This window comes from Thermobia domestica, chromosome 10 (genome assembly GCF_964235325.1).
Source record: "Thermobia domestica chromosome 10, izTheDome1.hap1.1, whole genome shotgun sequence".
NCBI lineage: Eukaryota > Metazoa > Arthropoda > Insecta > Zygentoma > Lepismatidae > Thermobia > Thermobia domestica.
Window position 1 is genome coordinate 226,163,217 of NC_137463.1, and position 25,373 is coordinate 226,188,589.

Below are 25,373 nucleotides of genomic sequence, written 5' to 3' on the forward strand. Positions count from 1 at the left end.
TATATTTTGTATTTGCTCTAAATCGGATACAAAATTCATCTCAAATAATTCCGGTAAGTATATTTTCCTTAATTTTTACAATTAATCCCATGTTTAAATCACCATTTTAACTTTTCCATATTTATATTTCAAGCACTAATAGATAAAACTTTAAGGTACACTGAACGTCTGGTAACTTGCAGGCACGTAGCCAATGGAAGGAGGAGGCGGGTATTTTTATTTTATTTTATTTGAAGAGATCATGAATAAATTCCAAAAGGTCCCACCTCTTTAATCTACGTGTTCACCTCAAACCATATTTTGACTGCACTATAATGGGTACAACCACCAATCACTGAGTTTGGTCACTACAGAGTGTAACGATGTATTCACTTAAAGTTAAAAAAAGTAAAATCAACTTCACATTATAACAGCGCCAACAGCGGAATTTGTGCGAACTATCTTCCTACGTTTAATTTCTGTCTGTAGGCAACAGCACTTTAGCTGTTGAATCCAAAGGTAGAAGTCTGAGCTATCCTGAGTTTCGAATTTTGTTCGAAATGGGTAAAACCCATTAATAATTAACCAGTTGTTATTTTGTATATTGAAATCATAGTTCTGAAAAATTTAAAATTTTAATACTTGATATTATTACATTCTAATAATACGATTGAGGATCGGTATATAGTGAAAGAAGTTTTGGTTATTTGGTGCTACGTTTAAAGTTAAAGAAGTTTGGTGTTCTATTTGATCGAGTTAGTACATGTTCTATGTGAAGTTCCATGTCCATGGTATTCAAATAACAAGGAGGAATATTGTCTTAAAAATATTGGTGAGATAATTATTAATCAATTATAAAGAATAGTTGATATAATTTACTAAGAATTGTTTAAAAAAATCTTACAGATGATATGTAATTTTTCTTGTAAGTTAATGTTATGTCCTTAATTGCTGAAGATATATTTGTCTATTGAAGTAGCCTCTTTGGATGGACTTCTATGTCGGCAGTTGTTATATGTATTTCTTTACTGATTTTGTCATAAATTTGATGATTAGATCAAAGAATATTATTTTCCCGATTAATCATACTATTAAGTATATTTATGAGTAGTAGCTGCATTCGCTCTAATAATTTTTCACGTTATTTAGAACGTTTAGGATTACTATATACTTAATTAACATTGTTTATGCATTAAATAATTTAATTTTTGAGCCTGCTATACGTTATAAGTGTGGATGTGCCCGAAGGGTACATTTGTTCTACCTAACGACAACTCCATTAAATCACATACGCGTATAATGGGTGAAGATCGCGTTACAAGAGTCACATTTTTGAAAACAGCGAAAGAGAGTGGTATTCTGGATTCCGGTGAAAATGATTTAAACAGTGATATGTTATAAATATTGTGATCCTGAGAAAAGTCTCAATAGACACAACCACCAATCACTGACTACTACACTACAGGGCTAGTTCATTTAAAAAAAAAAACAACGGAAAATACTTATATTTTAGATTTCGGGGAAAATGACTCAATTCGTGATGTGTTGTAAATATTGTGAAGTCTTAATGGGCAAAATCACCAATCACTGACCATTTGGCCACTAAAGACTACTTTTTTGAAAACCGCCGAAGATACCGATATTCTGGATTTCGATGAAAATGACTGAAACCATGATATGTTATAAATATTGTGATCCTGAGAACTCTCAATGGACCCAACTATCAATCACTAACCGTTTGGCCACTAGAGAGCCACTTTTTTTAAAACATCAGAAGATAACGGTACTCTGGATTTCGGTGGAATTTCTTGAAAACGTGGTATGTTGTAGATATTATGATAACGAAAGTAGCATACCGATATTTTTTATTTCGGGAAAGATGACTCAAATCGTGATATGTCGTAGATATTGTGATACTTAAAAAAAGTCTTAGTGGGCACAACTACCAATTGGTCTCTAACCGTTTGGTCTCTACAGGCCACTTTTTAAAAACAGCTGAGTATAACGATGTTCTGGATTTGGTGAAAATGAATAAAACTGTGATATGTTGTAGATCTTCTCAACGTGAGAGAAAGCTTTAATGAGCACAACCACCAATTATTGTCCGTTTGACCACTACAGTTCCAGATATTTCAAAACAGCTGAGTATAATGATATTTTGGATTTCGGTGAAAATGAACGGTGTTCACTCCCTGCTTGTGGAATTTTGCGTCATCTTCAGTAATGTTCTTGTTATTTTTATCACTGATCTTTCCAACAAGTATCGAGAAACTTGTATATTAGAACTTTCTCTACCTACTGACATTACTCTGTTAACTCCGAAATATGACCAATGATGTTGGTGCTTCCAGTCCTATTAGATTACTTTGCACACATTCCAGATATTAACTTGTTGTCTCATTCTGTGTATGAAAACACACATAGAAGAATTATTAACCTAATTTGGATATTGTCATGGTTAGATCCATCACATTTATGAAGCACTTTCTAATATTCGAGGCTTTGTAGAGTATTATGAGTCTAATCGCGATCATACAGTGGCTACTTTTTCATCAGATAATTTAAAAGTATTCGATATAATTAAGCATCAATATCTGTTTGGAGTGGTAACTCACCTTGGTTTTGCTATAAATTTATATCTATGACTAGAGATGTCTACTTTTAGAAAACAACCAAATTAAAGCTCAATAGTAGCGTAAGTATCAGAGCTCCCTTTAAGAATATTTACTTTTCGGTAATAGTATGTCCAACCTTTTATTTAGTTTAACTTTAACTCTACAGTTATACAACTACTTGCTACTCAATGTCATTTGCTAGGTGTCCTTATATGTAATTCTAACGTGTTGTTTAAAGTTATATGGATGATACCCATTACTTTGTTAACAGTCCTGTGGAAATACAAAATATTCAGTGTTTACTTGATCAGTATCAACAGGCTTCTGGTACACAATTAAATCAATATAGAACTAAATTTATAGTGAGATAGAACATTTTCACCCAGACTACTATTACTTGCAATAGAAGCAGCTATATTGCTGACGGAAGCACTAGCATCAGAAGGTGGAAATGGTTCACTGTTCATATTGAAAGAAGTTTTGTAGTTTCCATTCCTGTGTAAGTAGATAGTGATTTCACACCCGAGACTTAGTCACTATTTTGAGGACATTGGTCGAAATTGGACTGTAGGATCCTGTAGGATGCTCTAGTATCAGATCGATAGAAATCGCACCACTAGTTGGAATAGTGTTTTTAAATACACTGTTCCATAAAGAGAAACAGTAATATAATAGGGCTAGGTATCAGCTGTCGTAAATGAGGTACTATTATTTTGCGTAAGAGTGTCAGTTAATGTGGCAGCAAGAGCCGGGCGAGATGAACTCAATATCGTAAGGTATTTTAACTAGGAAATTCCGGAAAATTTATTAGAACTGAGCATCTGGCATGAAAAGCAGTGGAAATATCAGGGGTAGTATAAAAAAATATTATCTCATTTCTGAAAAATGCCAGGGGAAATCTCAAAAACTGCAAGTCTTAATTTCTCCAGTGTAAGTGACTTACAATCTCAAGTTTGCGATTGTCACATACGAAGAGATTGAATGTTCAATATTCTTGCTAATCAGTTTCCTGCCGGTACGAGTTTTATAAAAGAATCCCGGATTATAGTATTCGTCTTCTATAGCTAGCACTTCTCCGTACTTGGAAAGCACTCTGACAGTTTTAACATTCTCGAATTCACTAGGGCAAATATGTTCTTTAACTAATTACGACGCATTGCTAACAGAATACAAGTCCAAAACAAATTCACTATCTGCATCAGTGTAAACCGCTTTACCTTTAAAATCATGCAGTATTTGTTCATAAGTAATCTTATTTAATACTTTACTATGTAATATTTTCAGATTTATGTTCATTTCTATATAAATTGCTTGGTCAGGAGATTCATTAATGCACTTTGATAGGCGTGGGATTAGTACCAACATAGTAATTCTGATCGTATTTACTCGTAAATCAACCATTTCTTAAGATTGGTTTTATATACCGAAAGACAAGTACCTGACTCATTGAAAAGGTAGCAGTTCAAGTTCTCATCTAAACAAATTTCGTAATATCAACAAACCAAAGATCTGTCCTCTTGAGTATACACCGAAGCAGCTGACACTATTCAAATGATGTGCACACCTTGGTCGCGTAAACCGAACTTACGCTGATTACTTACTTCATGATAGTTGAAAGCATTTCATGTAACATTAGTTCAGATATTGATACTTGTATGAAGAGACGATCATTAATTGAATTACGCATCATTTCCTTCATCAACTCAGAAATCAGTTAAATAAACTTTCCTTGATGAGGAAAATGTCTCAAAATGTTCCTCAAGTTAAGGCTGAGGTTCAAATGTTGGTCCTGCATCCTGGAAAGAAGAGGAGATGCATACTACAAAGAAAAGGAGATTCTTTAAATTCTATGTAGATGTGCAGGAATATTAGTTAGGCTTCGAGGTGCATTAAATTAAATTATGTTTGGCAGATATGTCCTCCGTAACTATTGGTTTAATTTTTAAACATTACCTGAAGAACCTCGTAGCGTAGTGGTGTCGGACAGAACTCCCAAGCTCTAGAGGCGGGATCGAGTAAAGTAAATTGTGACTTATACAAAAACTGCGTTTGTACACAAATGTTAAGGTTCAAAGTAATAATTAATAAATCAAATTAAATTGTAACTGAAACATTTATCACTAATTACCTTAGTCTATCAATCGTGACTACAAATTCTAAAGTTCAAAGTTTGAAATTACTACTATATATGATATGATCTAATAATTATCTATGAGGTTTCTAGTCAAAATTGTAAATGTCAGATTTATATTTACCAAATTTGGTTGTTAAATTTTAAAATTTTCACTAATATCACTATTCGATTACCAATGACACAGCTTTCAACTACTCGATTAACGAAATAAAACGTTTTCAATTATTTAACTACATCTATGATCTTAGACTAAGTCATAGCTACAAATTCCAAGGTTCGCAGTGAGAACATAAATCAATTAATCATTTTTCACCAAATTAATCTTTCTACCAATAATCTTAGACTATGAATTACGTCTATAAGTCCTGGTGCAAATTGTTGTTATTGTATACTAATTAGTTTTAAGATTACATATCAAGTTTCAAGTTCTAAATTTATAAGTTTACCTTTAAAAACATAATACATGATGGGTCATTTGAGCGCATTGGTCATGTTACAAAAATGTATCAACGCTTTGTTTACAAATTGATTCACCCAAATTGTTACGAGTTATATAAAGATTTACCCAAATAAATTTATAGAGATACATCTTCAAGTCGTAGAGAACATCTACCAATATTTGTTTTCAACAATTCCCAAATTTGAGGGGTGGTCCAATGTATCTGTTATGAATTTTAGGAAGAATGTATCAATGTATCCATGTCCTGTTAATGAGAATGAAATCCTCTGTTAAACCAAGTAGCTATATAATATGGTACAGCATGATTAACAAGGATATAATAGGTCATAGGACTCAAAAATTTTGAATATTTGGTAATTTATTACCCATGGAAGGAGACAAGTGGGACTAATCAGACTTATAATGGTATATATTCGAGTCCGAGGGAACATTCACCAATCTTTTTACAATTCCCTAATCTAAGTGGTGAGTCAGTGTAGCCCTCTCAAAATTGCAAATGAGAGTAGCAATGTACCTATGTCCTATGAAAGAGTGTTGAGTTTATTGGAGTTTAACGTCCCTTTCAGCAGCTAGGTTATATGAGACGGGATCTACTGATTAACGTGGAAGCCGAACCACATGAGCTGCCGGGAGTCCAGCCCGGGTCTTTCACGTCAAAGTCTCCTATGAAAGAGAATAGTCCTCATAATTCCTTATAACTGATAACAACCTCTTCTTAGTGGATCTTGGATCAATACAATCAGAATACCTCTTCACGTTAATTCAAGTTTGGAGCCAAAATTCAAATTTCGTGCCGTGTTGCTTACGTATATACTTGACAATATCATGACTTAGAAGGATACAAGTAAAACAAAAAATACAGAGATATGAATTTGCGTTCTAGAGAACATTTACAAAATTTTATGTTTTGACACTTTCTAATTTAATAGGAGATACTAGATACCTTTTCAAAAATTTAAGAGAAATATATCAAAGTATCAAATCTATATGAAAGAGGATTTTCCTCCTGTACCCCTGTACTCATCCATATAAGCATAAAATACAGTAAAGGTTCATCAAAGAAGATTAAGAATCAACCAACCATGGGCAAGCACTCGACAATATAAAATATATCTATTGCTGCCATTTTTATCGATAGAAGAGAAACAATTTCACTGAGGTACGTACTCGCGTTTTAGAGAATATTTACGAACTTTCATATTCTGAAAATTCAGAAATTTAAATGGAAGTCTTATGTACACCTTCACAAATTTTAGATGAGTCAATCAAATTACCCAAGCCTTATGAAAGAGAACTGCCTCCTGTACTCACCCGTTTAAGCACATAATAGAATAAAACTTAATCCAAGAAGATAAATTATTAGAGAAACCGAAAAGTTGGTGAGAAAATTTTAATATTTACATTTTAAGAATTTTTTACCCATTGAAGGGAGCAAAAAGGATTCATTAAAATTTATAGAAGTACGTATATGCACCCTAGAGAACATTTACCAACTTTTACTTTTTGACTATTCCCCAACTTAAGTGGTGGTCCCATTTATCCCTTCAAAAATGTACAACAAAGTACCCATATCTTGAAAGAAATTACTCAGGTACTCAATTATTAAATCATATGTTGTAATAATTAGCCAGGATGTTAAAATTCATTTTATCTTTGACAATCGTTTAAACACAAAAGGGAACAAGCTGGATCAGTTAAGTTTACAGAGATATATCTTTGTGTCCTAAAAAATATTTACCAATTTTTAGTTTCCTTCACAATTCCCAAATATAGAAGGTGGTCTCATGTTCCGTACCTAAAATTTAAAAGTGCTGTATCTATCTTCCCATGTCTTAGACTTTAATGAACCCTGTCTTCATCCATATAATTATGTGTTGTAATAAAGCTTCATAAATGAAAATAAATAAACAAAAAAAAAACGAAATTAGAATTTTTCGCAACAATTTAATCATAAACAATAAAGAGATTGACCACGTAGACTTAGAGAAGTATATATCACGATCCTATCTACTATATGAAATTTTTAAACCTGGCAATTTTCAAAATTTCAAGTCCTAGATGGTGATAATATGTTTTCTGAAACTCTAAATCGATTGCAATAAAGGATTGTCGCATCTGTTACCCTTTCTGTTGAATGACCATCAACGTTGAAATGTGAAATGGTCAATTACTGCCATTTCCAATTTGACTAAAGGGCTAGCTGAGGAGAAGAAACATATTCTTCGGATACAAAATGGATTGCAAAAATTGTTTTTCGATTTTGTAAACCAATTTTCCTCCTTGGAAATGAGAATTGAAAGGGGAAGTACTAGTACATGTAAATTCTTTTCAGTTTTGCTCTTGCAGGTGGTTGTGGTGGTATGCTCTCTTGAAACGCTGAATAGATTGCAGGAAACGACTTGGACGTTTCTAGTACGATTTTTTGTAGTACTACGATATACGTTAAAACAGGAGTAGTTTGTTTCTACCACTACCGCTATTTCAAAAAAAAATTAACGGAGAAGACGGAACGTATTCTCGAAACACATTATCAACTACAACAAACCGCTTCTGGAAAGCTTTTATCGTTTTCATGCTTCGACAAGCAGTATAGAAACCGTAATTACTACTCAATTTTAACTGCTTTCGGTTTGAGTGACTGTTAAAGGTTGTGATGATATCTTCTCTTAAGACCCTGAGTCGATAGTAGGTAAGTCCTTGTTGCTGTAAAATAGCATTTAATTCTAAGGTGGTAATCAATCAAACCAATAAAAAATATTTTTGAATCACTTTAAAATCAAATAGATAGTTAATGTAGGAGACGAAACCTATCCTTGGTAGCTGAATCGTTTACAATAGTTTATCAATATTTCGCTTCAGGAAAACATATTATCACTATCCATAAGACTCTACAGAATACGAAAGTGTTCCAACTTTACTAGTACTTTGGGTTTCATTATTGATCTTTACAAAGAGAAAACGATACGAGATATTGAGAAGGGATTTTCTTTAAAGATGGATTCAGCGTTCGAACAATAGGTTCAATCTTCTTCATTCGCACAAGGTAAATATCAATACCATTATTATGTTCTGAAGCAGAGAAAAATGTATTACCACAAATAGAAATAAAATGCTTTTTCACCAATATAATATTGATATATGTACAAATTATTCATAACTTTAAACAAGAAAGGCACATAGATCTATTTCGGAAATAGTTCTATTTCAAGTAATTTTTCTATACTAAAACTACATTATACGTTATATTTTAATTTCTTATTCAGTCAATAAATAGTTTGTAGCGGACTCTGATGAACTATGTGTCTTGTGGCTAGGTACTGCCTCTTAACCAGTACCTAGTACTCCAAAGGAGGAAAGCATATAGAAGTTTCGAAAATGAAGGTGGACATGGGTCTGGCAACAAAAGACATTCTACTTAGCTATTTAATCGTTTGTATGATTAAAATTATACTACGTTGTGTTTTAAATAAGATTGTAGAAAGTGTTTTAAACCTATCGTGATCATAAAATTTTAACAAATGAATTTCGTTTCACAGTTATAATACCATGGTAAATTTCCAAACTATACGAATTCAGTATTAATAATAAATCTATAACACATCCGGTCTTTAGTGAGTGATAGAAGAGAATCTTTTCTGAAGACCCTGGATCGAATCCAAATGTCCGGTTCTCGTTATCTATTACCGGTTTTGTTCTGTAGCTACCAATGTTAAGACCGTAAACAATAGATTTCTATCTTCCGGTTTTAACAGATAGTGAATGCAGAAGATTACACCTATTCTTGGGACGCTGAATCCGTCATTTAAAAAACAAATCTCTTCTCAATATCTCATATTGTTTTCTTTTTGTAAAGATCAATAATGAAACCCAAAGTACTAGTAAATTTGGAACACTTTCATATTCGGTAGAGTCTTGTGGATAATAGTGATAATCGGTTTCCCTGAAACTCTAAATCGATTATAATAAAGGACTGTCGCATCTCGTGCCGTTTTTGTTGTATGACCACCAACGTTGAAACTTGAAATGGTAAATTACTGCCATTTCCAATTTGACTAAAGATCTAACGGATGAGATTAAACATATTCTTCGGACACAAAATGGATTGCAAAATTTCTTTGCGATATCTTTTACCAATTTTCCTCCTTGAAAATGAAATTGAAACCGATAGTTCTAGTACATGTCAATCTTTTTCAGTTTTTCTCTTACGGGTGGTGGTATGTTCTCTTGAGACGCTGAATCTATTGCAGTAAACCACTTGGCCGTTTCTAGTATCATTTTTTGTAGTATACGATATACATTAAAACAGAAGTGTTTTATTTCTACCACTACCGTTATTTTAAAAAAGTATAACGGGGAAAACGGGACGTATTCTCAGAACACTCAATCAACTACAAGGAACCGCTTCTGGATAGCTTTTATCGTTTTCATACTATGAAAAGCAGTATAGAAACCGTAATTAAAAGTCAATTTTAGCTGATTCCGGTTTGAGTAACTGTTGGAGGTTGTAATGATATGTTCTCTTGAGACTCTGAGTCGATTGTATATAACTCTTTCTTGCTGTAAAATAGCATTTAATTCTAAGCTGATAATTATTCAAATCAATAAAAATTTATTTTTGAATCACTTTAAAATCGGATAGATAGTTAATGTAGGAGACGAACCCTATCCTTGGACGCTGAAACGATTAGAATAAACAGTTTATCGATATTTCGTACTGTTTTCGCTGTGATACTTGTCAACAGATAGACAGATCGATGGATGGACGGACGGACAAAGCAGTTCTATTATTTCCGATACTTATGCGTAGCATAGCTTGGAAGTCTAAAAACAAATGAAAGTGGGTACTAACTATGTTCGAAAAGTCATTTCAGAGGATTCCCCGACCTCGAAAATAACTAATTAAACCAAAATCTCAGTACTTTTAGCCTTTTTACTTTTCATGTCCTTCATCCTCTGCCGATGGGAATGAACTTGAATTCAAACGGCATTCAGAGTATCACTATTCATTTCAGCGACCCTGAAAAATTGTGAATTCCAGACTACTCTCGGTCGTGTAAACTCATTTTTTTCTTTCCTTTCTCTCCCCTAGGAGTGCTAGGGACTTCTTACCCCAACAGGAATTTGATCTCCTACTTAAATATTATCAACATTGTCACTAATTAATTTAAGGATACCGAAAACAATAGATTCGACAGGAATATAATGTAGAGATATTGGATTTCCCTCATATTATTAATATTCAGTATATAAACAAATCAAGATTTAAAAATGATATTATTTTTTATTTTTTTTTCTTTCTTTATTTTCTGTGGATGATGAGAGACAGACACAACTTGGAATAATAAGACAGTCAGCAAACATTTCAAAATTCTCTTTAGTAGACGATTCCTCATTCTTCATTCTTGGTAAATTTATGTAACTTATGTAATCTGATGTAACCAAAGCGTTCTGTAACTGTTGACAAATTATTAAATAAGTCGAGAATTCCATTTACCTTGCACTTTCCTGAATCCTACACGTGCGTACTTTGGATGTTTTTCCGTAATTTCGTCGGCCATCTTCCTACTTTGTTTCATATAAAAACGTCCCAGGACCCGGAAGAGGGGAGTAGCACTCGAGAAGCGGTGAAGTACACGAGGAGCGGTAAAGTTCACGAGGAGCGAGTGTGAGCAACGACAGGAGAGACCTATACCAAGTTCCTCGCCAATTCGACACAGAAGCCGAGACATGGAGACCACCAGTCGACGACCAGGAACGGAGGTACGGAATACACATCCAAGGTCCTAAACGCCCAAACAACCTTCCTTTTCTTTCTTCCTAAACAAACTCTCGACTCTCTTTTTTTTTTAAATATTTGTTTTTATTTATTTCTACCCACATGCCCTATAAACTAAAACGCTCGTCGTCTTCTCAGTTACCTCTCAATTCTACCAGTGAGCTATATTTCCCAAGTTAACGATAATAGTTTCCTTTCTTTCTTCAAAACGACGACGAAAGCATTCCTACCGAATGCACAAGCGTAAGATGATGGAGATGCTGATCTTTTTTCTCGCATCAGCGTAAGAAGGTGATCAATGCTAGTTGTCTTTCAAACTTCTAAACTGTTTTCTCTTCATTTTTTAGGCTTTTTAGAATCACCTCCAACTTCCCCGCCACCAACCCTCTATGAAACTAGTTTTCTTCTCTTTTGTTTTTTTATTTTTGAGCAATCTTTCTTATGCTATTCTATAATTACCTTTCTTTTTCTCTCCTTTTCGGAGAGTGGTGGAGCCCCAATACCTCTTGTGTATGTTTTATGTGTTGTATTTAGTTTTTAGTGTAGGTATAGCATATTTAAGGTCTTGACTTGTGCCCAATAGTTTTATTACTTGTGTTATATGTTGCGAAGACTAGCGGACGAATTTTTGATACCTTTAGAGGATATTTTTAACTTAAGTGATACTGTCTATTTCGATCCCGCGGCCTGTTCGTCTCCTAAATCGACTAAATTTACACGTAATTATTTAGAGCAACTTAAAAAGAAGCTAGAATTTTCGGAATCATTTTCGGATATTTCTCCTGATTCTTTAGACGTAACTGTTCGTGGTTCTAGTTCTAGGAGTATGGCAACAGGAGGAAACGATCCACCTCCGTCCATGCACGGCACGATTGTGAAACCAGAGCCTTTTTATGCCCGGTTGGGTGACGATGTAAACACGTACATCAGACGCTATGAGACCATCGCTAGCATTAATTCATGGGATGGTATGAGACGAAAATTGGTGCTGGGGAGCCTACTCCGTGGCCCCGCTGAAAACTGGTTTGCTGGCATAGAAAGAAAGCCAGAATTTGCCCAAATGACTTACGACCAGTTCAAGCAAGCTTTTATAAACGCTTTTAAGGACAATTTGGTGCCACAATTATCTGAAGCTCAGATGCGAGCCCGTGATCAGAATGAATCAGAATCCGTTCTAGAGTACGTTTATGCGAAGCAGGATTTGATTTTACGCGCAGACCCGACTGCCGATGAAAAGAAACAATTACAATTTATTGTGGAAGGACTTTTACCCGATTACTTTAAAGTTGTAGTACGAAAGGAGTATAACACGGTGAGTGACCTTTTGAACGATCTCATTATCGAGGAAAGGACTAAATTGTTACTGAAGCGTAAGGAATTAGAGAAATTCTTGAAAAAGAATTCTGCTGTTTTGCAGTCGTCTTTATTTTCTCCGGCTAGCATAGATGCTAATACTCAGAATAATGCTGAAGTAAGGGTTCAAAGTTCGATTACTGCTCAACCATATAATACACAGTCAGCATACTTGCAAAACCAGCAGACTCAACAGAACCAACCGGTAATCGACCCGTTGACTGACATACAGCAACAACTGTCAAAGTTGACGCTGCAGATTTCAGCCTTAGCTCCTTCAACAAATTGTGAAAGAAGCGATGATTTTCAATATAGGAAAAAGCAGTTTAATCAGCCGAAAAATGTAGGTCAGGATTACCAAGGAAAACGGAACGGTAATCAAAACAACAGAAGTCAGAATAATAATGCTGATACTAATAAAAAGTCCAGCAGTGATTTTGCGTCCTCAAGTAATAGTAATTCTTCGCCAGGTCAGGGTTCGACTCCGGATAGAGGCCAAATTATTTGTTACAAATGCAAATTACCGAATCATATTGCGAGATATTGTCGTATGCCTTCTTTAAACACGCAGACAGAGTAGATGGTCGGGACGAATCTACTCAAGGTTCCGTTATAATTCCTTATAAAGTGTTGCACGCATATTTATCTGAATTTGAGAATATCATTTTGAAAAATGGATATAAGTTAGCCATAGATAAGTCGTTATTGGAGATGTATTATTCTATTAATGTTTTGACTTGTTCAATCACCGACACGTACATTTATCTACAGATGAAAATTCCGATCGTTGAAATACAGCCTTCATTTGAGTTATATGATGTGCAGCCACTTCCGTTTGCTGTATACAACCAAACTTGTACCGTTGATATCCAGCCTTTAGTTATGGTAGTTCAAGATAAAAAAGATCTTATACCAATAACAGGAACAAGCCTACTTGCTTGTCATTATAGCCAATCAAAGTTATGTAAGATACCTACACACACTGTGACACGTTCTCGTTTAATAAATTGTGCTCACGCAGCTTTCGTTGCCAGTACAGTCAGGGAAATATTACACAACTGTGACCATACGTGCTATGATTCGAAAGAGACACAGATTATAGACATTGGATCGCATGAGTTTGTTTTAATACACCCACCAGAATTTCTAACTTTGAAGACTAGAGAAAATGTGTCTACCATTCGAGTTCCAGAAGAAGCCAGATTATACGGAGCCCTTAAAATTCGAATACCATGCAATACTAAATTAATTGTGGAGAGAAATCTTTTCGTCAGATCGGATTTTCCGTGTCTCGACAATGATCTTACAGAACCTGTATTTTTACATCTTTTTCCGAGCCAGCTAGTCTCTAATGATCTGATGCTATTACGATCTACGTATAAAGGGAATGAATTTTTTAATGTTTCATCTTTACTTAACGATGTTTGGAGTTCTTCAATCCGACATATGAATATATCAGCATTTACGATAATTGACCAGACGCCCATTAAGATGCCTATCTATAAGCATGAATATTTTATACCAGGAATTATTATTATTTGGAATATCATCATAACTCTTCTACTAATTTATTTGCTAAGAGAACATGGGATTTTCAATTTTATATGGTTTTGTAGAAAATGTAATGCGTCTATGGAATTTTCTTTGCAAGAATTGAGCTACTTTTTAGACATTGTGCAAACCGTTATTGCAATTGTAAGTCTAATTTTGCTCTATAGAGTAATGAAAAGTTTAATGAAAAAAATTGGTGATGATACGCCACTGCAGATGAAGAGTTTTGAGAATAAATGTAACGAGAGGATTGAAGAAAGAGATCAAGAACCTGAAGTGACCCCAGAAAAGTTCACCACTTCGAACAGAAATGAGGATGCACATTCAGTGTCAGAATTGAGTTTACCTCCTCCTCCGGAAGAATTGATAGTTAATGACGGAAGTTTTGGTACAGAGATTATAGTACCACCTTCTACCGTCTTGGAATTAAGGAATTCTAACGTAAAATCTTCGTACATTTCCAACTATATAGTGTATTCTTAAAAGCGGATACGGAAACTGAGACGTCGAGTAATTCACGCATTTTGTGAAACAGCATCTAGAAGAAGATATTAGAACGTATATACGCACGACCATATAAAATTGAGAATCATTACCGGACATACCTATTTTTATGAATTTAGAGACCTTCTTTCCCCCCCCCCCCACAATTTTTATTTCCAACATAATTTTACTAACACAATCGAGTATTGGGCGATAAAACCCAATCCAACCTCTAGTTACCTTAAATTCCCAACCTAATCAGGAAATGGGTTAGGTTTATGTTGGAAATAATGAGCCCCCCGGCCCCCTTTAGAATATGATATTAAGGAAATTGTATTTAAGATTTTAATAGGAAATTGTTTAGATATTTTGGGCATTTGGTCAGATCATGAATGTGAAGTACTTATACTAATACTAATTCTTTCTTTTTCTTCTTTTTTTTATGTTTCTCTATTTTCCTAATTTTTCTGATGCCTCCTACCCACCTCTACTGAAATACTACGATCATTCTCAGACTTTCATAAAAATCACCCTCACAGTCCTCAAATAACGACACTTCCTTTATTTATCTTCCCTGATTTTTTTTTTTTTTTTTTTTTTTTTTTACGATACCTTGATATTCTTACCTGAGTTGCCAACCCTGTTTCTCACCGGAAGTAAGTCTTCGGACAATAACCTTACCGCATTTCACTCTAATTTTCCTTACTTTCAAATCTTCTCCACAATTCCACTATTTCGTAAAACCAACCCCCCCGAGACGCCACTGGATTCACGTTTAGGTACCTTGACTTTGAAATCGCCTTTCAAAAGCCTAATAATAGTTATCTTAATCAAATCTTACTTTCCCAATATCATTATCCTTGTTTTTGAACTCTTGTGCCCCCCCCCCCCAAATTTAAAACAGCCATTATAACTTGTCATTCGTTTTGCTTTTATCCTTCTGTTTGTAAACAAACATCGGCCATTACTATACCGAGAGCCTTTGCGAAAACTCCCATCCCTCCGTCATAGCGTCATGGCAGCCATCTTGAAAATTTTCATGTTTACATTTTCCCACGGCTTAGAGACTGTGTTCCTTTGCCATATTTTCGCTACAATTCCTATTTCTTTATATTATAACATCTATAATTTCACTTTTTGCCCCTTCTGATACACACCCTTTCTTAATCTTCATCCTAGATACACATATACAGAGTCACATGTTTCTGATAACTTCAATCACTATTCTTTTTTTCCTTTAATATTTTTTTTTTATATAAAAAAAATTTATCTCCCCACAACCCCTTTCCGTACCTCAATGCAGCATTACACCACTATGAAGAAGAGGATTTATGGACATCAAGAGATATCGACGCTCAGATTTGAACCTCACGATTTGCCCACCAACCGACGCAAGGAATGATATGTTGCTGAACGTTTTTTTCTCTCACTTTTTGTTCACACTAATTTTTTTGATGCACGTAAAACTCACCTTATCACACGTCACGGACATAAATACTGCAAATATAAATATATTATAATTATACATCTTCAAGAAGCTCACAGCCACACCCCATCACGCCCAGCGTCATCTATCCAGCCAAGCCGATAACATCTGCCATCTGGTGGCAGCTACTTCAACTTCACTACGTCCTTTGCATATGGTCAACGACCAAGCTGGAGTAGATTATCTTGCAGCTGAGACTCTGCCGATTCAGCATTCTACAGTTTCAAGTTCAATGTTATAAACAAGACCATGTGCTTCAGTATCTTAACGATTACGTCAACTATTTAAATGGGAGAAAAGACAGGAACTATCCAAGACATTGAAAGATGATGCTTTCAAATTGACAAATTAACTTTCTTGTGTGTTTATTCTTCAAATATTGATTGATTGATTGGTTTAGTGCTACATTTTATTATCTGTTAACGCTAGTGATTTAAGTGTTTTTTTTTTAGTGATGTGTGATTAATTATTTTTTTTATATGTATTTAACATACATAAAGATATACAGTGCGTTCAATAAGTAATTGGACCTGAAACGACAGCGTTCCTCTTTTCGTCGTTCAGTAAGATTTAGTGGCGGGAATGTAGAGATATTGGATTTCCCTCATATTATTAATATTCAGTATATAAACAAATCAAGATTTAAAAACGATATTATTTTTTATTTTTTTTTCTTTCTTTATTTTCTGTGGATGATGAGAGACAGACACAACTTGGAATAATAAGACAGTCAGCAAACATTTCAAAATTCTCTTTAGTAGACGATTCCTCATTCTTCATTCTTGGTAAATTTATGTAACTTATGTAATCTGATGTAACCAAAGCGTTCTGTAACTGTTGACAAATTATTAAATAAGTCGAGAATTCCATTTACCTTGCACTTTCCTGAATCCTACACGTGCGTACTTTGGATGTTTTTCCGTAATTTCGTCGGCCATCTTCCTACTTTGTTTCATATAAAAACGTCCCAGGACCCGGAAGAGGGGAGTAGCACTCGAGAAGCGGTGAAGTACACGAGGAGCGGTAAAGTTCACGAGGAGCGAGTGTGAGCAACGACAGGAGAGACCTATACCAAGTTCCTCGCCAATTCGACACAGAAGCCGAGACATGGAGACCACCAGTCGACGACCAGGAACGGAGGTACGGAATACACATCCAAGGTCCTAAACGCCCAAACAACCTTCCTTTTCTTTCTTCCTAAACAAACTCTCGACTCTCTTTTTTTTTTAAATATTTGTTTTTATTTATTTCTACCCACATGCCCTATAAACTAAAACGCTCGTCGTCTTCTCAGTTACCTCTCAATTCTACCAGTGAGCTATATTTCCCAAGTTAACGATAATAGTTTCCTTTCTTTCTTCAAAACGACGACGAAAGCATTCCTACCGAATGCACAAGCGTAAGAATAAGTCACTTTCAATTCATCTCAAAATCTCCCCCTTCTGGAAAATTAATAGGGGCTAAATTTGAATTTAACCAGCATCCAGATATTTACTACTCATCTCAGTGACCCAAAAAGCTACAAATTAGATAAAAAAATATATATATATCAGGCATTTTCGGTCATTCTTGAATATCGCTCCTCCTACTTCCTTTAAGTGGGCAACGAAGACTTACGCTAAATCTGGGGTTCAAATTGGGGTTAAAAGGCATCGGAACTGTCACCAATCATCTCATTGAGCCAAACACTATGGATTCGACACTAATATCGCTCTTTTTCGATCATCTCTATATATATATATCCTTCTCCCACTCTCTACTACGAACCATGACAAAACTATTTTCCAGACTGCAATATGTGCACCAAGTTTGGATAAATTTGCTCCAGGCGTACTAGAGTTATGCTGTAACATACCTACCAAAATAACTCTATATATGTCGTAAGCCGGAAAAAAATTGATATTTATAAAATAATAAAATGATAGAAGAAGAAAATTATTGTGATTGATAAACACATAGTACATAGAACGATTATTTTTTGACGTATTCACCGTGGACCTCCACACATTTTAAAATCGGGGTGCCTGCTTTCATTTACACTCGCTGTTAATATCTGCCTCCTGAATAGTGCTCCCAGTCCGTAACTGGTATCCTGACCACTTTACTGTCACAGAAACGCTTCGATACAATTCACTTTTCTAGATGAATAAAAAAATAAATGCATGGGACAATGTCGGGGCTTAAGAGGCATGATTGAATAGTTCTTATCAAAATCTTTGAAATGACTGAACAGCATGAACAACTGCGTGTTGATGATTAATGTCATAGATCACAAGAATTACCGAGCGTAGAATTTCTCTGTGTGTCTTTTTATTTAGTGTATAGCAATACACAGCTGCTGCAATTAAGAGTCCTGGTTCCAAAGAATTTCACAAGAATCATGAGTTTTCTGGTCCAAAGACAAGGTTGGCATGATTTTGGGAAGTGATGATGTTGGTTGGAATTTCTTCGCTTCAGAGAACCAGATCACCACCATTGTATTAACTGCTGCTTTGGCTGGCAGTGGCGTACTATATTCAGGTTTCCTCTTACTTTACTGTGTGAGAAAAAGGTAATCCTCGCAATGGGCTAAAAAGTCAAGTACAATTTTTATTCTCAAGAAGAACAAAAAGTTTTCTCTATTGTGAGTCTTGGATAAAGGCTTAAGAAGAAGACTCGTACTAAAAACATGATGACATATTTGCTGGAAGAATAAACTAAACGAGCAGAAAGAGGCTAGCATTGATAAACAGTATTAAAAAGGAAGATTGTTTCCTTCATGCTGATTTAGAACTTTCTTGTATTGAAATCTTACTGCTTTCAAGCAATTATTTTGCACATAATTCCAGAATACCAATGAAAGTAATAGAGAATGAGCTTCCCATTAAAATGCCATGCAATCAAATTTCGTTGTAGGTTTCTGTTTCTTTTCCATTTTCCATGTTCCGAGCCGTATTATCAAGAGCGGAGTGATTGATCTGATTCACCTAAGTAGGTCGTAAATTACTTTGACTTCAGTTTTGGTTAAAATTATTCCAAAGCAGTCCCAGATTGAAAATTAAAGTTCAAGTGTAGGAAGACTTTATTCAAGACTATGGTAGCTCGTTTTGGAAATCAACCTAGACTATAGTAAGAAATTAATAATCAAAACTAACTTTAAAGACAGATTTACCGTCTACATTCAACCAGAAAGTTTTCAATAATACTATTCGTGCTCAGTACATCCAATTTGTTGCAAATAATTATTCTCCTCTATTCTAGGCAGAACGGAAAATAAACATGTAATATTAAATAAGGTTAGATGAAGAAAATATTGCATATGAAAGACAATTCATAAATAGTTTATAACATTTGACATAAGTTTCATTTTAATATCTATAGCGCAACAAGGTAAACAATAATGCCATTATTATGTTCTAAAGCAGAGAAGAATGTATTATCACAAATAGAAATAAAATGCTTTTTCACAAATATAATATTGATTTGCGTACGAATTATTGATAACTTTAAACAAGAAAGGGACGTAGATCTATTTCGGAAATAGTTGTATTTCAAGTAATTTTTCTATATTAAAAACTACATTATACGTTATATTTTATGAAATGAAATCTTTAAGTTTAACGTCCCACGATTATGCCGGTTAGGCTAAAGGAGACGGTGATAATGAGAAATGAGTGAAATGGTGGAATGAAGAAAGTGGGAGGAAACGGGAGAACCCCGAGAAAATCCACGAGCACGATGTTTGTCCAACACAAAGTCCACAGGGCGCGAACTGGGATCGAAACAGTAACCCCAAGCACCTGAGATGAAAGCTCTACCACTGAGTCACCGCGTTATATTTTAATTTCTTATTCAGTCAATAAATAGTTTGTAGTGGACTCTGATGAAGCATGTGTCTTGTTGGTTAGGCAATGCCCTTTAACCAGTTCCTAATACTCCAAAGGAGGAAAGCGTACATAAGTTACGAAAATGAAGGTGAACATGAGTGTCGCAAGAAAGGGCATCCAACTTTCTACCTAGTTATTTAATGGTTTGTATGATTAAAATTATACAACGTTGTGTTTTAAATAAGATTGTAGAAAGTGTTTCAAACCTATCGTAATTATAAAATTTTAACAAATGAATTTCGTTTCACAGTTATAAAACCATGCTAAGTTTCCAATCTATACGAATTCAATATTAAAAATAAATCTATACCACTTCCGGACTTAGTGAGTGAGGGAAGAGAATCTTTTCTGAAGACCCTGGATCGAATCCAAATATCCGGTTCTCGTTATCTATTACCGGTTTTGTTCTGTAGCGACCAATGTTAAGACCGTAAACAATAGATTTCTATCTTCCGGTTTTAACAGATGGTGAATGCAGAAGATTAAATCTATTCTTGGGACGCTGAATCCGTCATTTTAAACAAAATCTCTTCTCAATATCTCATATTGTTTTCTCTTTGTAAAGATCAATAATGAAACCCAAAGTACTAGTAAATTTGGAACACTTTCATATTCGGTAGAGTCTTGTGGATAGTGATAATCGGTTTTCCTGAAACTCTAAATCGATTATAATAAAGGACTGTCGCATCTCGTACCGTTTTTGTTGTATGACCACCAACGTTGAAACTTGAAATGGTCAATTTCTGCCATTTCCAATTTGACTAAAGGTCTAACGGATGAGATGAAACATATTCTTCGGATACTACATGGATTGCAAAATTTCTTTACGATATCTTTTACCAATTTTCCTCCTTGGAAATGAAAATTGAAACCGGGAGTATTAGAACATGTCAATCTTTTTTCAGTTTTTCTCTTGCGGGTGGTGGTGATATATTCTCTTGACACGCTGAATCGATTGTAGTAAACCACTTGGCCGTTTCTAGTACCATTTTTTGTAGTATACGATATACGTTAAAACAGGAGTGGTTTATTTCTACCACTACCACTTTTTAAAAAAAGGTATAAGGGAGAAAACGGAATGTATTCTCAGAACACTCAATCAACTACAAGAAACAGCTTTTGGATAGCTTTTTATCGTTTTCATACTATAAAAAGCAGTATAGAAACCGTAAGTAATAGTCAATTTTAACTGATTCCGGTTTGAGTAACTGTTGAAAGTTGTGATGATATCTTCTTTTGAGACTCTGAGTCGATTGTAGATAACTCTTTCTTGCTGTAAAATAGCATTTAATTCTAAGCTGATAAACATTCAAACCAATAAAAATTAATTTTTGAATCACTTTAATATCGAATAGATAGTTAATGTAGAAGACGAAACCTATCCTTGGACGCTGAATCGATTTCAATAAACAGTTTATCGATATTTCGTACTGTTTTTGCTCTGATACTTGTCAACAGATAGACAGACGGACGGACAAAGTAGTACTATTATATTTCCGATAGTTACGCATAGTGATGAGAGGTGGAAAATTTTCCGCGGAAAATTTTCCATTTCGGAAGATCTTCCGCTATATTTCTCCGGAAAATTTTTCCGTTCTAAAAATATCAGTAATCAAGTAACAATTCCTCATGATTACAAAATTAATTGAATTCATGTATAGAAATGTTAAAAAGTGAAAGATCGTTTAAAGAATCTGAAAATTTTCATGTCTCAGACAATTTTCAGTATTCTACTATGTAGGAACAAGTGAAACAATTTTTCATGAATCGAAAAATTGTCTGTCTTCTATGGAAAAATTCAAGAACTTTTTATGAGTTGGAAAATTTTCATTTTGAAGCAAAAATTGAAACAACTTATTATGAATCGGAAAGCTTTATTGCTCTGTAGAAATAAGTAAAAGGAATTTTCATGGATCGGAAAATTTTCATCACGATGTAGAAACAAGTGGAAAAAAAACTTTTCATAAGTCGGACAGTTCTGGATATTATGTATAATGATCTTCGGTGGAAAATTTTCCACTATATTTAACTGCACATTGAGCTACAAAATTGAATTTCTGTAGATGAAAAATAGTTAACAACAAATTATTATTTTCCAATTAGCTTTCGGGAACCGGAAAATTTTCTATTTCAAGTTGGGAGGTAAAATTTTACCTAGTGTTTCTCTCTCTTTCTCTCTCTCTCTCTCTCTCTTTCTCTCTGTGTGTGTGTGTGTGTGTGTGTGTGTGTGTGTGTGTGTGTGTGTGTGTGTGTGTGTGTGTGTGTGTGTGTGTGTGTGTGTAAAGTGCAGGGGTCATACTTCCAGAAAAGGGAGATGGTTCGAAATGGTTGCAAACACTCAAATGGTTGCAAACTTCGTTCCAAGTCACAATATCCGATAATTTTACTTAATAGCTCAGACGACTTTTAGTATCATCATTTCTGACAGGGAGAATGAATCGGGGATAAACAAAAGAACCCAAATATTTAGTAAATACACTGAAACCATTCTGCTACAATACAATTGTAGATCGAGGCAATAATTTGCCTACAAGACCTAATTTTCGAAGATAAATCTTAATTTTTTGTTTTGTTTTTTCTTAACGAAGTGTCAAACCTTAAGCTTAGAACTATGTTTCACATAGGCCTACCAATCGGCTTCGACTGTGTCTCTCAAATCAGCAACACAAGTCTCAATATATTTACGAAGGTTTTTCTTCTCTGTATTAAAATCATGCTTAATTAGTTTCTTGATGTGTTTTCCCTTTGTATATTCACAATTGAACAACCTTCTATATCAATGATTCTCAACCTAATTCCTATCACGACCCCTATTTTATCACTTCCTCTTGTTAGTGACCCTCTTATAATTTCTGGTTTGTGGTAAGCTTGTGTGGGATTTTTAATACATCTATTGCGGAGAACTGACGACATATATCTATTTCTATAATAGTAGAATTCATTTCTTATATATACTGTATACAGTAACTTCCCTAAAAGTGAATGGATTAAAAATGACAAGCGCTTGCAACTGGCTTTCTGTAACGAAGACCTGGAGAAATTCTGACTGAAGAGGAGAGAAGAATATCCTGATCTGGTATCTACTCTTTTAAAAGTAATAATTCCATTTGCTACATCGTACCTGTGTGAAAGTGTTTTTTCCACCATGGTAGGCAATTAAAACAAAGACAAGAACTCGCTTATCAGTTGAAAATGACTTGATAACGTGCGTCACGAAGATTGAACCGGACATTGTCGCACTAGTGCAATCACACCATGCTCAGGTATCTCATTAGCTTTCAATTTTTCTGGTATTTCAATATGCAGTTCTTATTAGTTCCATGTCGTAACTCTTTCATTAAAATTGATTTTAAAAGAACTCTGCACCTGTTGAAAATGTTTAGTAGTCCTAATTTTTGTTGTTCTTAACAGTATGTATAAAAATAAAAATATGCCTATCAGATCAAAATTTCAAATAATATTTTAAAATGTTTTCCGGTATTAGATTCTAATTATATTTATCTCTTCCGCTCATCTTCGCGACATCCTTTAACTCTATTTCACTAATTCCACTTATTATCATATTATCTTTAAATTATACTTGTTTTTCCGATATCGTAGTATTTCGAAATACAGTCTTGATTCCACATAAATGAAAGAGCGTACTAGGATTGCAATCAATACATCTTAATCTATATCTATTACATCAACTAACTGTTTACACAGTGGGCCTTATGCAGAGTCGTTTTGACGCGTGATTAGTTCCATACTAAAGAGTTCGACTAACATAAGGTTTCTGCAGTAGTCAGGTCTTTAGTATGACTCTAATCGTACGTCAAAATGACTCTGCATAAGGCGGTATATCTCTAGCAACCTACTAATATGGGTATGTGCCATTATTTCAAAACCTTACAACCCCATGGCCTCATTCCATACCTACCAACAGTATGTCAGTGTCCTCCTACCCTTAGAGCACCGTCACCAGATGTGGATTATAACAAAAATATCTTCTAAAACTTTTGAAATTACGTTTGGACAATAAGGATTCAATTTTTGTTTCTACTTCTGTCTTTCAGAAACTGGAAAGCCTACCTAAACCCTTGTTTCAAAATAGAAAAATGTATTTGAACGATAAATGCAACAAGAAATAAGTATTGATCATAAATGCTCATCTGGGAAGTCTTTTTGTTGAGAGAGCGTACTGCATTAATAGTGCTGTTGAATTAGAGTTCGTTCATGTAGTACTTGTAAACATAATCAAAAGTATTTTTCTTAACTGAATACTTGTAATTGTCTTCTTCATTAACATATTAAAAATCCTCACTGATCCAAGTTGGACTAAGGCCGTCATCTTGAAAAATGACGAACGAAGAGACAAATCCATTGGAGTTTCTAGCTAATTTATCAAAAACGGCTAACTTTAGAAAGAAAATGATCTAGACCAATTTGGAAGAATAGAAAATTTCCTATCTAATGGAGTTTTCAGATTTCTTAAGAGTCACCATTATCCACAAATAATGGTCACTTTCTGGAGAATTATACTTTAAAAATACTTGAAAATTGTAAATTTTATCGGAATGTTGAAAACCGTTTAGGGTTAATAGCTATAATGCCTCTCCAAATGATGTTTTTATTATAAAGGATTAATTTTAGGAAATTTCTTGTTTCTTGGCGATCGGGGAAAATGTTCTCCTCTCCCTCCCAATCAGTGACGACGCCAGAGGGGGGGCAAGGGGGGCGAGCGCCCCCCTAGTAGTTACTTCTGCCCCCCTGACTGCAACCTAGACTGCCCCCCAGACCCCTACAATCTTTAAACATTCTACATGTAGTATTTTATATCAGTATCATAACCAATCTCATTGACAAACTGTAGTCTACTTTCCATGCATTTACTATATGGCAGATTAGTCCTCAAGCTTTCTTCTTAGAACGCCTGGGTATGCACTCATATTTCTGTTTTCTAATTTAGCGCCTTTTGAGGTAAATTTTAGTTATACTTCTTTGTTATGATTTTTTAATTATTGTGCCTAGCGAACAGTAGTAGATTTGGTCGACTTGTTTTCTTCTCATTGGATCAACTTCGATTGGAAACAAAAGAAAGGTAAAACCAGTTACGTAACTTGTTTGTATTTATCCAGGTTTGAAGTTTTGTTTCATATTTTGTTTTATTTGAAGGTTCTATACTTATTTTTTCTGAAACATTATTTTCGGCTTTCAATATTCAGAGGATGTGCTTATAACAGCTTAGTTTGCAACTACCAGGACTTACTTTTTTGAAGAGGATAAAAAGAGTTGTGTTTTCCCTTCCTGCAAATGATAATAATAAATATATGGAATTAAATTGATTTCCAATAAAACGTATTGTCAGAGTGCTGAACTTTAGTTAGTAATTAGTTTATACTAGTGCTCCCTTACTTATTTTGTTTCAAAGTACTGACGTGACGTCTACCATATTGACTAGGAACTGATGAAAAATTCGTAGCCCAACCCAGAAGGAGTGCACGTGGAGTGGTGAAGTTTTACTTCTTCTACACTTCCCCCGAGACTCAATATACTACCTTGTACAGTGCTCCAGTTTTTGCAGAAAAGTTAAAAAATCTGAAGATTTCCTCGCGCCACTGTTCGTAGCACTACCCCTATCAGATCTAAAATGGCGTCCTTTCACGTGTTATTTAAGTTTTGGAAATAAGT

General features: G+C 34.6%; 1 long non-coding RNA gene across 1 annotated transcript in view; it reads right to left on the reverse strand.

Moving 5' to 3' along the window:
* LOC145663020 (uncharacterized) overlaps nt 1-15,966 on the reverse strand; it is a 51,780-nt gene extending 35,814 nt beyond the window's left edge. Inside the window, exon 1 of the long non-coding RNA XR_014127132.1 lies at nt 15,823-15,966. This is a non-coding gene — a long non-coding RNA (uncharacterized LOC145663020). The remainder of the gene's footprint in view (nt 1-15,822) is intronic.
* Between the last annotated feature and the right edge of the window lie 9,407 nt (nt 15,967-25,373).